The 12,471-nt window shown below is 39.0% G+C and overlaps 1 pseudogene; it reads right to left on the reverse strand.

Annotated features, from left to right (window-relative positions):
- Window positions 1–10,626, reverse strand: part of LOC147427824 (uncharacterized) — a 29,817-nt pseudogene extending 19,191 nt beyond the window's left edge.
- Window positions 10,627–12,471: the final 1,845 nt, after the last annotated feature.

A 12,471-nucleotide genomic window follows, 5' to 3' on the forward strand; every position in this document is an offset into this window, starting at 1 on the left:
GACGGATATTTCTAGCTACCGACACTTATTCAATATGTGAGATGGAGATAAATACACGCAGGTGCATCTCCACCTACTCAGTATAGAAATTCTTGCTTTCATGGTTCAAATGCACTCCTCAACTTAAATCGGTTTCCTAATGACTTTTTTTGGACATGACTACATATGAAGATATTATAGGCTTTGGTTGTGAGTAGTACACATAGCTCAAATGTAATGAGAAGTGTTGAGGCAATTGATTAAACACATGAAACATGTTTGTCTTGTTTGCATCTGATAAGCAGTATATCACATGCCTTTTTAAATCTAATTTCTTCGATAGATTAGATCTATTGTATTTTAGATAAACAAAAAAAACTAAAATACTAAAAGCTGGCCGATGCACTTCTGACGTATGACGATGACAAAAAATAGAAACATAATAAACTTTGATATTTACATAGAGGTAATGGATACATGGAAATTGTAAGCAAAGTTTTTTACTTTCAAATGATTGCTAGAGCCTTAAACCTCATGTGAGGGTCCCATTAGAGATGGCTTTGACTGGAATTTTGAAAAGTTATCCGCTGTACAAAGGAGATGTTGCACAAATTTTCACTTTTTTTAGATCTTTAATACTAGAAACTGGAGTGATACTTCATGCTGCTACCTTTCTTTGTCTGTTAAAAATAATTAAAGGATTAAAGGTAAAATTTGACTAGTTCATAAGTTGTGAATACTCATATTTTTCTTTGACATAGAAGTTCACATTCTTGAATATGCTTAATTAGTTTTGTTAAAGCAAATTTCATACTTAACAGTTTGTCGTACTAGTCTAATGAGGATTGACATTTTGCAAATTGTTTATCTATGTCGCTCAGCTACTGCGAGCTTGTGAACCAGCCAATACCATAGGTCAAAGGGTGTTGGTATCATACCACCATTTGGGATCTTTTTGTTCATAGATAGTGAACACCGCAATTTTGCGGTTAGGATATTTTGAGCGTATCTTCTAAATCACATACACACATCGGTGAATCACTGGCACAATAGAAAACATGCATGTGTTTGCCTCCTTGCGTAGTGGTGAATGAGATGGCATTGGAATAGACTTTTGAAAGTAGGTCCTAATTACAAAGGAGATGTTGCTCAATTTTTTTTGGAATTAAAAGATGCAAATAAATGACTCAATCTTGAAACATAATACTTGATCTATGCTATGTTGTTTGTTTTTGTTTTAATTCTTGACACCAATAACAAGGGTAGGGAGTCGTTGACACCTGTCTTCCAAATTAATGTCAAGTACTGATGGACTTGATTTTTTTGGATGGTCGTCGCAGGTAAGGGGTTTCCTCCTTGGGATTACAACGACAACTGCAACAATAACAGATGATCACCCATTGTCTACTTATTTGTATAACTGATTGATAGCCCTTGTATATGCTTCTTTGATAATTTCAACAAATAACATTGTATATGTCAATGTCTAGTCTATATGTCAATTGTAGTCTTATCTCTCTCAATTTTAAAGACTACTTCTTATGTAATGTAGACATAGTTCTTGGATATTATATAGAGTTTGTCTGGTTTATAGTCCCATCGTGTGGTTCAATAGTTTGTGAAATCAAACTATTGTTAGATAATCATTCTTAAATAACACGCACACTTATCCACATTTAAAACTTTGCCATACACACATACACATACACACACACACAGTCATATTCTTCTTTTTTTCTCAGCTACACCATTTTTGGTAGAAAATTCGGGTAGGGTTGTGCCTTCTTTACCTCAATTTTTAATGGAATTTTTTTTCACTAAATTCTTACTCTTTCACCATGAATTTTCATCCACTTTTGTAACGATAGTGGATTATTATGGTTTTTTTGTATCCTACACTAAAGATATGGCATGTCTGCAATATACGCTTGCTAAAAATGGCATTTACAAGATTTGATTATTATATGTGTCCCCTCCTTGCGCAAGCACACATGCGCACATGCGCGTGCGCGAGTGCGCACACACACACACACACACAGAGTATATTGGACATATGCCACATATAGATAACACCCCGTGATACCACGAACACACACGCGTACACACACATACGCACAAAATATAGCACCATTTGTTTTTCATAAAGAATAACGAAAAAGGACACAAATATTGATGACAAGCCACCACAAATCTACTTATCCTTTAACATGGCACATGCAACTACTTCATTAGCAAAAGAGTGATGGATGGGACTTGACACAGAGCATGGCTCCAAGCAAGACACAATTGAAGGTTTTTAACACTAGAATGGTAATAGGACACTTTTATGTCCTTGGACACTTTTGTGTCCTGTTAAGTGACCATTTTGCTTAAATTATTTGAAGAGTATGAAAATGAATTTCTAGGTGCTATATATCCACAAAGTTGCCTTATGAGTTGCAAAAAAACTTAGCATTTTTTTTTTAGTATCGATCTCACCATTAACCTTACTCTTGCACAACATTTTTGAACCTAAATTGCTTAAAAAACGGGTCCTGTTTTTGGCTTTTTTTCAATTTTTGGCAACTATACCACTCTAAACTTCATGTTTGTGAGGTTTAGATGGCTAGTGGTTAGAAATTCATATTTCTCAACATGTTTTGATGCTTGTAGGGAGAGCTAAGTGTTAAAATTAAAATTTATGACCAATTTACAAGAATTGCATAATCCTGTTTTTTTGGCCAAAATTAGCACTTTTATGATTTTTTTGGTGGCTTTCTTGATATCCAAATTCAATTTTGATTGTGTAAGTGTAATGTATAACATAAAGATAATCTTCCTTGAGTTTTGGGGGACCTAATATGCTATATAGCATAGTCTATGATGATGGTTGAGTTTATTGATTGTTGAAGAATACGATACATTTTAGAGTAGCAAGTATAACTTTCTCAATATTGCTAGTTTCTTAGGCCAATTGTGTGTATTTTGTAGGTAGTAACCATATCTAATCATAGACTACAAACTTGGCTAGATATTGAGTAGTTTCTATGAGTTTCTAGAGGTCATAATGCTAAACCCAGTTTTTTCATGTTTAGGGTATTTAGCACTTTATCATTGCCCCCAAGGTTCCAATTGTAAGAGATCCATTATCCTTTTGACATGCTCCATGGCTCCTTTTGGTTCTAGAGGCCCAAAGGGAACTAAGAAAACATGTATATAGTATCTGTATTGAGCGTGACTATAGAAACTTTGATGATAGGTCCGCAGAATGGAAAAAATGCAACTTTTTTGTACCTTTTTTTTTGCCCAAAAAAAAATTAGTGAGGTAAAAGCAACCATATGTTTTGGTCACCAACCCATTGAAGTTAACGGGGCATTTTATCTCATGTCCTACAAAAATCTCCACTCTTATTTATATGCAATCAACCGTAAGAAATTGTTGTTTTGGGCAAAATGCATTGGTCCATCAACTTTGGAGGCTTGTAGTGACCAAGGGATGAGAAAAATTACAAGTTTCTCATTGTTTCCATATGTAGTAGTTATTGAACTATAAGCTCATGAAAGGAGTTTTCAAAATGAGTGGATCTACTATGGTTTTGGAATTTTTTCCCAAAACCCTGAAAGGACACTTTTATGTCATGTTAGGTTACCATTCTAGTGTTAAAAAGAAACAAGTCGAACGGCTCCTTTTGTAAACATTTCCGAGATGGAACGTTTTTTTATTTTTTTACTGGAAGTCACCAAACAAATGTAGAAACCCTGAAATAAACAAATCCCCATTATCATCATTTGTGGAAATCCTAAAATAGCAAGGTATTGTTTAGCAACACTCAAGGTGGATACACTGGCCCAAGTGAAATACTTGCATGTGCTGAGTTAATTCACAGTCTACAGGTTTTTTTAAAATGATAAACGAGAATTGTATTAACTAAGTTTTCTTAAACACACTAGCCCAAGATTCAAGATTATATGAGCCTTGAGAAGACGCATGAACTATAGTGGAGTACTGTGATTGTAATTGCATATAGTATTAAGGTTTTGTACCATACGAATGGCCCATTGGACCATATGCTAAGGATAATATTTTCTTTTTCATAAGTAAGTGGAAGGAGATAATTCTACAAGGCTAAGAGGATACTTTTAGCAGCATCCGGTGGATGGCTATACCTTCTCACTAATAGGTGCACATGCTCAGTTAATGCACCGCATGCAATACCTTCTATAAAAACGTGGTGCTCATAAGCCTGAAAGCAACGCCATTACCTAAGCTCTGTGAAACACGCGTGCGTATTATGTATTAGCATACCATATGCTGCAGTAAAACACGCAGGCTCTCTTGCGCTCACCTGGCACTCACCTCCAACCTGGCGATCACCTTGCGCTCTCTTGCGCTCACCTTGCTCACACATGCTCTATATTGGTATCTGCTAGCGCAAGTAATATGCACTACGTGGGTTGCTGAGAAGAAAACACACACTCTCTATTAGGCAATACACTACACACAGCTACAATTAATTATTCTTAATGCATGCAAATTAGTAGCACACAAGCTGCAACTGCGTATCATTAATGCACAAAAAGTTTTTTTGCTCGCTTATCATACGAGTAAGCCTTGAACCGGGTGCATGATCCCAAGGAGATCTATTGCTCTTGTTGCGCAACATTCCGCTGACCCCAACAATTTGCAACCGGTGAATACACCAATCAAGACTACAAAGGCATCACAGAGAACCTCCGAGTACATACAAAACAAGCAGAATACAACATAACACAGATGGTAAATAATTGATGTCTTTTATCAGTAACCACCCACACAATGATTGAAGCACATGGAGCGTCTTTATGCCTAGTTACACACACAATAACTTTACTTGATCTCCATTTTTATAACTCACATGATGATTGGTGGTTGTATCTCTTTGAACCACACACACGGTTAGGGGTACACAAGAAGGTGGCTCTAGACACATGTACGCACACATAAGAGGTTAAAAATGATATGTTAATAGCCACGATCACACGTATAACACAGGTGTGGCAATGTCACAGCGGAAAGAAGATGAAAAAAAACTTTGTTCATAGTCATAAACACACATACACATGCAAGATTGAAAAAAACATTTTATTTTTTGGATTCCACACACATAGGCATGTACACAAGCACATATACAACCAACAAACATGAAATGTTTCACATATGCATATACAACAGTAAATATACAAGTATACGAGTAGTATAGCATTAAAAGTAAAACATGCATGATATAATGTAGTAATAAGCAGCATCATAAAGCTAATACCCAGCAAAAAAATGTATTATTGAAGGGTGTAGCAGTGACAGTGTGTAGTACCTTGGATAATAAGCATATACAAGAGAAATAACACAGATGGCGACGACAAACAGTAACCAGGTAATGTGGTACGTAAAGCTCTACTTACAAATACGTTTCCTTTTGTTTTCATGTACTAAAAAAAAGTTGTTAAGTTATAAGTTTTCCTTTGTAAGTATTTGAATTCAAAGAAATCTCCTCTAGGTTTGCTAGGTGGTATAAGTATGGGTAAAGATATGAAACATTTGGTACGACAGCCTCCTATGAGGGCACAAGTCAATGTTTATAGCCGTTTTTTTTTTAAAAAGAGTGATATTACAAACAAAATGCTACCAAAATTTTTACAAATTAAAGACACTTATAAAATGGGTTTGCAAGGTAAAAAATAACTATATGTACCATAGAATGTAACAATTGAGGGATTCATACACATGTATTTGGGGCAACAGTTAGGTCTAGTACATAAGAATAGTAACCATATGTGTGTAACTATTATTCACAAACAGGGCTACAAGCAGACGGCTAGGAGGAGCATCACTCGGGACATATTTAAGCTACAACAAATTTGGGACAAGCTCATGGGTACACATAGTAGGCAAAGGAAAACCAAGCCAATAGCAATTAGGGACACTATCTCCAAACCATGTAAATCCATAAAAATTTTCAAAGACCGTAAAACTCTACCTACATAGGTGAGCTAAAGAAAACACAATATATATATTTACGAGTATGGTTGGGGTCTAGGATGGGACAGCAATAACAAGCAATGGGGATGGCTTGGATACATGTCACCCATTTTGTATAAATTAGTTCTAATTAATTGTACTTGTGGTTGGTTGGCAGAGGTAAAGATCCCTGCACTCATCTGATAGGAGTTTCGGCTAAAGCTCCTACTTTGTCATGTATCAAAGTATCTTGTAATGAATTTTATATATCAAGAAATTCTTCTTTGTTTTGTTCTTTACACAATATGGTTTTGCAAACTATATTTAAGTCTCTCACTATATTATTCTAAATGATGGGAATTGAACTTCAAACACACACACGCACACACATATGCTCTACTGCTAATACGCTCTGATGAAAGCTGAGACACCGGAATGCAACGGACTTTGGAAATTGCATACATGCCAATACACATAATATTTTATTGCTTGAAGCTCACACATGAGCTCATTATTTTTCTCTCTATGTTTCTCTCTCTCTCTCTCTCTCTCTCTCTCTCTCTCTCTCTCTCTCTCTCTCTCTCTCTCTCTCTCTCTCTCTCTCTCTCTCTCTCTCTCTCTCTCTCTCTCTCTCTCTCTCTCTCTCTCTCTACACATCTGCATATTCTTTGACTATTTAGGCACGCCTTGCGTGTCTAATTCTTGCACACACTCACTCAAACAATCAAACTCCCCCCTCGTTGCTTGCAATTCCTACGAATTCTGAGCATCCTTTGCACTGATTACTTGCTTTAGTTATTGAGTCCTCCCCTGTTTAGCTCGTTTTGGCAGCATGCTACATTCAATTACCCTTGGCTCAATATGCTCATTTAGTATCCAACTTTCCATACACCTATTTGCGTTCAAGTTCAAAAGTTCTTATCTCTCCATTTGATAGCACTAGTTCAAACTACCTCAATTAGACTACAACAATCTTGAAAGCCGAAACATAACAAAACAAAACTCTTTTGTAAGAACACAAGTTCTCAGTGTCGATCATCTACAAGAATTGCAGTACAACTATACTCATGCCGAGCAAACAAACCGCGAATGAAATTATAAGTGCATCCTCCTCTTAGGTGGAAGGTTTACATAATCTATTTCTTTCTTAGGAAACACATGTCTTATCCTTTTTCACATTATTTTTGGTTGTTATTTATACCTTTTTTTACTTAAAAAACGATTGTCTTCACTCTGTATTATCTCTAACATGCATAAATTTAGCTTTTTTTATATTTTTTTGCAAGTAATTTTTACACTTGCAATTTAGAAGTGTAGCTTTTACTTAAAAATAATGATTGAAGTCAACTTTAAATAGATTGTGGACTATTGTAATTATAACAATTTTTTGGATTTTAATAAGCCAATCAAGATAGCTTTAAAAAGCTTTGATTAAAGAATTAGAATTAATGCTTATAGAAATATTATTTTCAAGGAAAAAAAGCATTAACTCTTTTTTTGTAGTTCTTACAACACTCTTGGTCACATTGGATATTAGTTTTTTACTTTAATCACAAAGACTAATAGATTTCAATTTACTAAACATGATGCCTCACACTATGACATTATGGGCTCCTTCACTAGCTATAATTGATAGAGTTTATTCTTACCCTTAATGGGACTTGAAGTAGTCCATAAACATTGGCTTTCTTACACATCATTAGAGTATCAACTCTAGCCACCCATGTGCTTATAAGTTATCTTACAAAAAAAACTATTTGTCATCTTCAAACTGTTTTTGAATGCATGGATAAGAGGGACATGGATAACAACTATTGGGTCCATCCTATACCTGCATTCCATGATTAAACAAAAATGCTAATGATGTTTTTGTTTTCATGATGGTTGCAGGTAAGGATTCTAGCTTCTTTTATCTTTGAACTCAAGTGTTGTTCAAATAATTTCTGGCAGGGATACTTCTTCCACTGCCGCTACTCCTTTTTTATTTCTTAGATGTAATAAAACATCAAAATTCATTTCAAATATACATATTTTTTTATTAAAAAAATATGTATGTAAACACTTTTATTTATCTTTGTCATGTCTCTTTTTGAATATACTGCTCAAATTGTGAATAAAGTATATGGATTAATACTGCAACACACACACACATAGGCACAATGGCAAAGATACATAAAAATTAGATTATTAGGTTTTGACCTAATTATCTAATTGGGATACAAACACACAGTCATTATTTCTTTGGATTGATTGGTTTAAATGTAGTTTTTATTACCTCTTTAACTTCTTCGTTCACTGTTTGTCAGGTATCTCAACTCTACAAATACATTGCTCAAGTGCAAATCCTTAATTCTCCAAAAAACATAATAGCTGTTAATAAGAAATTGAGAATGGCCCGTGCCAATTTGTACAAACATACCCTTAGGCGTTGGAAAGAGGGAAATGAGAAAAACCACCAGCACACTCGGTGAATGCCTCTCTATAGCCGAGTGATTTCACAGCACCCCTATCCCCTAGTAAACACACACCCGCCGGTCTGAGCCATTGGCTGCCTCCAACCCTCATGCACCACTCGGTCCTCCTCCTTTGCTTCTGGCTCGTGGCTCCCATTTTTTTCCCTTGCATGGCCACTAGGTGGCACTTCTAACCTTCCCCCCACTGGCCCTTCTCCACTGGCTGCTTCTCATACAAAAACGCCCCCTCATCATCCAAATGGCGCCGCCTTCCTACAAGTCTGCTCATTTTCTACAGATGGCGACCAGATTACCAAAAAAGTTTTTTTTTTTTTTTAGTTCCTCTCAAGTTGGGCCACCTTCCCATGAGAGAATGCTCGGCACGACTGTCGCGACCTCCGCATACCTTGATATCCAAATTTCACTGTGCTAATGGTCTTGATTCCAACCCAACCACCAAAAAGATTCCCCTGAATAGTGATTGCCGCGGTCGACCATCGTTTCAAGCTTGAAATGATGCCCGAATAGTAAACGATCATGTAGCCGCACTCGAATACACAAAGATTTTGACTCCGCTGACCTTGATGTTCAATTTGGCATAGATGCGGTCAAGTTTCCCGGCTTTCAGAGCTCCAAAAACCACGCTTTGACCTATAAAGGGCCGTATTTGACATGCATACCACTGTGGTGCTTGCTTAAAACTGCATATGTTATCATCAATCTGTTTGTTTCCATGCACCTACTGCTGACACTTTCTCGGGTCGACACGGCTTGGGCGCACCATCATTGCCCACCCCCTTGTCGAGCATTCATGCTCAACCATAGAATTATTTAGGTAAACCTTGTCGAGCATTCATGCTCAACCATAGAATAATTTAACTGACACTTTCTCGGGTCGACACGGCTTGGGCGCACCATCATTGCCCACCCCCTTGTCGAGCATTCATGCTCAACCATCCTTCCAGCTCTTTATAGCATGGCACTTTGTCACCCTGCATCCATAATCCTTCTTGCCAACCATAAGCATACTTTTGAACACTTGAAACATTGGTACCATAAGCCGCTATCATGTCATCTGCTATAGAACCCTCAATAGTAGAGTCCACTTCAAAAAAACCTCGCAAACTGATACAAAGATACGTGTAAAGCAACCTCCAATAACACATGTATCCATAGCATCACATAAAATAGCAAGACCCTGCCATTGGCCTCCACTTGCTGCATAGCCAAGCAAACATGTTTTCCTTGCAAACCTGTATCCAAACTCTCTGTAAATGGCTCCAAGGCCAACTTTTCATACTCAAGAGTATGACCTGCTAGAGCTTCAACCTGTTCAAATACCTCATTGCCTGCAAGCTTGGTGGCACCTTCCGCTTTGCATGGAGCCTCACTCTTATAGACTGCACCTCTATCAGTTTCCATAGAGTCATCTGCGGGAGCTAACTCTCCACGGCTACACACAGACTCTAGAACTACATTGTGCACCTCTACATGCTTATCAAGGCAAGGTTGCCCCACCCCTTGCATAGACAAATCAACTTGACCTACCACAGCTTCTGTTCCTAGCTCCTGCAAGTCATCCTCAAAAACGTGCTCTTCAACTAGGTCTGATGCACAATCAAACCATACCTCTTCCTCCAATAGGGACTCACCATCACAAGACACAAGAGAAGGCTGCTCGACTGAGTGGTTCACACAAAGCATCTCCGCACTTGCACTATTCTTCTTCAAGATATTCAGCTGGCTGATAGGCAACTCGTATACATCATTCATCACTTCATCCACATGAAAAACATCATAAGTCTCATACCTAAAAGACCGGGATTCTGTCTCCCATGTAGCATCTGTATCCAAATTGTTGTTGGAGCTATGAGAGCTGTCGGACTCTTGTTTTGAACTTGCCAATTCTTGGACCACTGCTACCTTCCTCGTTGCTGGTTCTGGAACCAACACTTCTCCTTTGAAGTCTTTTATCACCTTGTCCTCTTGAGCAAGCAAGCTGGGTGGAACCCTGAATATTCCTCTCTACACCTTTTGAGCCCTTACTGGTACTTGTTCTACCTCTTCTAGCCTGGCATCAGCTTCACGTACTTTGATCACATTCATATCAATAAAAGACATGGCTTTTACCTCTTGATGCTCATCAATCTATTTGGGCCTAGGTCCACTGGCTGCCATGATGGTAGACTGTAGCAATCCTGCCTCCATCTTCTTCTTCATCTTTTGACTCTTTGCTCTGGCGACTCTAACGGCTTCATCAAAGGTCCTTGGATCTTCATAGTCCACTCTTTCACGAACATAGGGATGCAAGCAAGATAGAAACCTTTCCAGCTTAAAGTATCCTACATGGGTTGCTTGGGTAGCAGCCGCAAAATCCCCCCAATAAGCTTCAAATTTATCAACAAAAGCATCAAAATTTTCAATTATGTCCTGCTTCAAACCTTTGATCTGCTTCTGAAGCTGACACCACCTTTCGATACCTTTGTAGAAAGTGCTCTCGAAATCCGATCCAATTCTGCTTGTATGCATCTTCCAAGCCATCGAACCAAGATTTTGCTTTACCTCGCAGCACCAAAGGTAGAGTTTGGAGCTTTGCTTCATCACCTCGCATCCATAGTACTGTCAGCATGAATAACTCAAAATCTGCAATCCAATCATCGGCATCTTCATTTCCTTTGAACACCGGACCAAATTCCTGCTTCATCTTGACTCACGAACACCTTGTTAGGAAGCAATCAGTGGGTCCTCAGTGGGGGCACCAAAAGATGGAAAGGGGGAAACGCGAAAACCACCAGCACACTCAGTGAATGCCTCTCTATAGCCCAATTTCACAGCACCCCTATCCCCTAGTAAACACACACCTGCCGGTCTGAGCCATTGGCTACCTCCAACCCTCATGCAGCACTCAGTCCTCCTCCTCTGCTTCTGGCTTGTGGCTCCCGTTTTTTTCCCTTGCATGGCCACCAAGTGGTTCTTCTAACCTTCCCCTCACTGGCCCTTCTCCACTGGCTGCTTCTCATACAGAAACGCCCCCTCATCATCCAAATGGCGCCATCTTCCTACAGGTCTGCTCATTTTTTGCAGATGGCGACCATATTACCACAAAAGTTTTTTCTTTTTTAATAGTTCCTCTCAAGTTGGGCCACCTGTTGGGATCGGAGAGCACACACACAGAGAGCCAGCACGAAGAAGGAGATAGACGCAGTGTGTGGTGGGGCGGTACTCACACTACAATGTGTAGTTGTGAGTATAGTTATTATGAATGAGTAAATGAATGGCTGTACATGGGCTGCTGAACAACGGGCAGCCGGGCACACGGGCCTTTAACCCAACAATCTCCCACTTAAAGGCAGTGTGCCTTTAAAGTGGCCAAAGTACAGCAAAAGAAGTCAAGCCATACCCATCAGCGATCTGCAGTGTGCAAACCGCTGTGAGGATAACGACTTCGTGAGTAGATCAGCAGGGTTATCGTCAGTGTGTACCTTGACAAGCTCTATGCGCTTGTCCTCTAGCACCTCTCGTATGAAGTGATACCTCACCTCAATGTGCTTTGTCTTCGCATGGAAGACAGGATTCCGTGCCAACGCTATGGCACTCTGGCTATCACAATGTAGAATCGGAGCATCACCAGCCATACCAAGATCTCCCACTAGTCGTGAGAGCCATACGGCCTCCTTGGCAGCCTCAGTGGTAGCCATATATTCAGCCTCTGTAGTGCTCAAAGCAACGCATGGCTATAAACGTGATACCCACGAAACCGGTCCACCTGCAACTGTGAACACATAGCCGCTAGTAGACTTCCTCGAGTCCACTAACCCTGCATAGTCTGAATCTGTATATCCGCAAACAGACATATCCTTCTCACCATAACATAGGGACAACTCTGAAGTCCCTCTCAAGTATCTGAGAATACCTCTCACTGCATCCCAATGACGCTTGCCCGGGTTAGACATGTACCTGCTAACCACACCAACTGCATGAGCAAGATCTGGACGCGTAGCCACCATGGCATACATCAAGGAACCAACAGCTGACGCATAGGGAATATGAGACATCTCTGTAGTC

This window comes from Adiantum capillus-veneris, chromosome 23 (assembly GCF_014529385.1).
Source record: "Adiantum capillus-veneris isolate H3 chromosome 23, ASM1452938v2, whole genome shotgun sequence".
NCBI lineage: Eukaryota > Viridiplantae > Streptophyta > Polypodiopsida > Polypodiales > Pteridaceae > Adiantum > Adiantum capillus-veneris.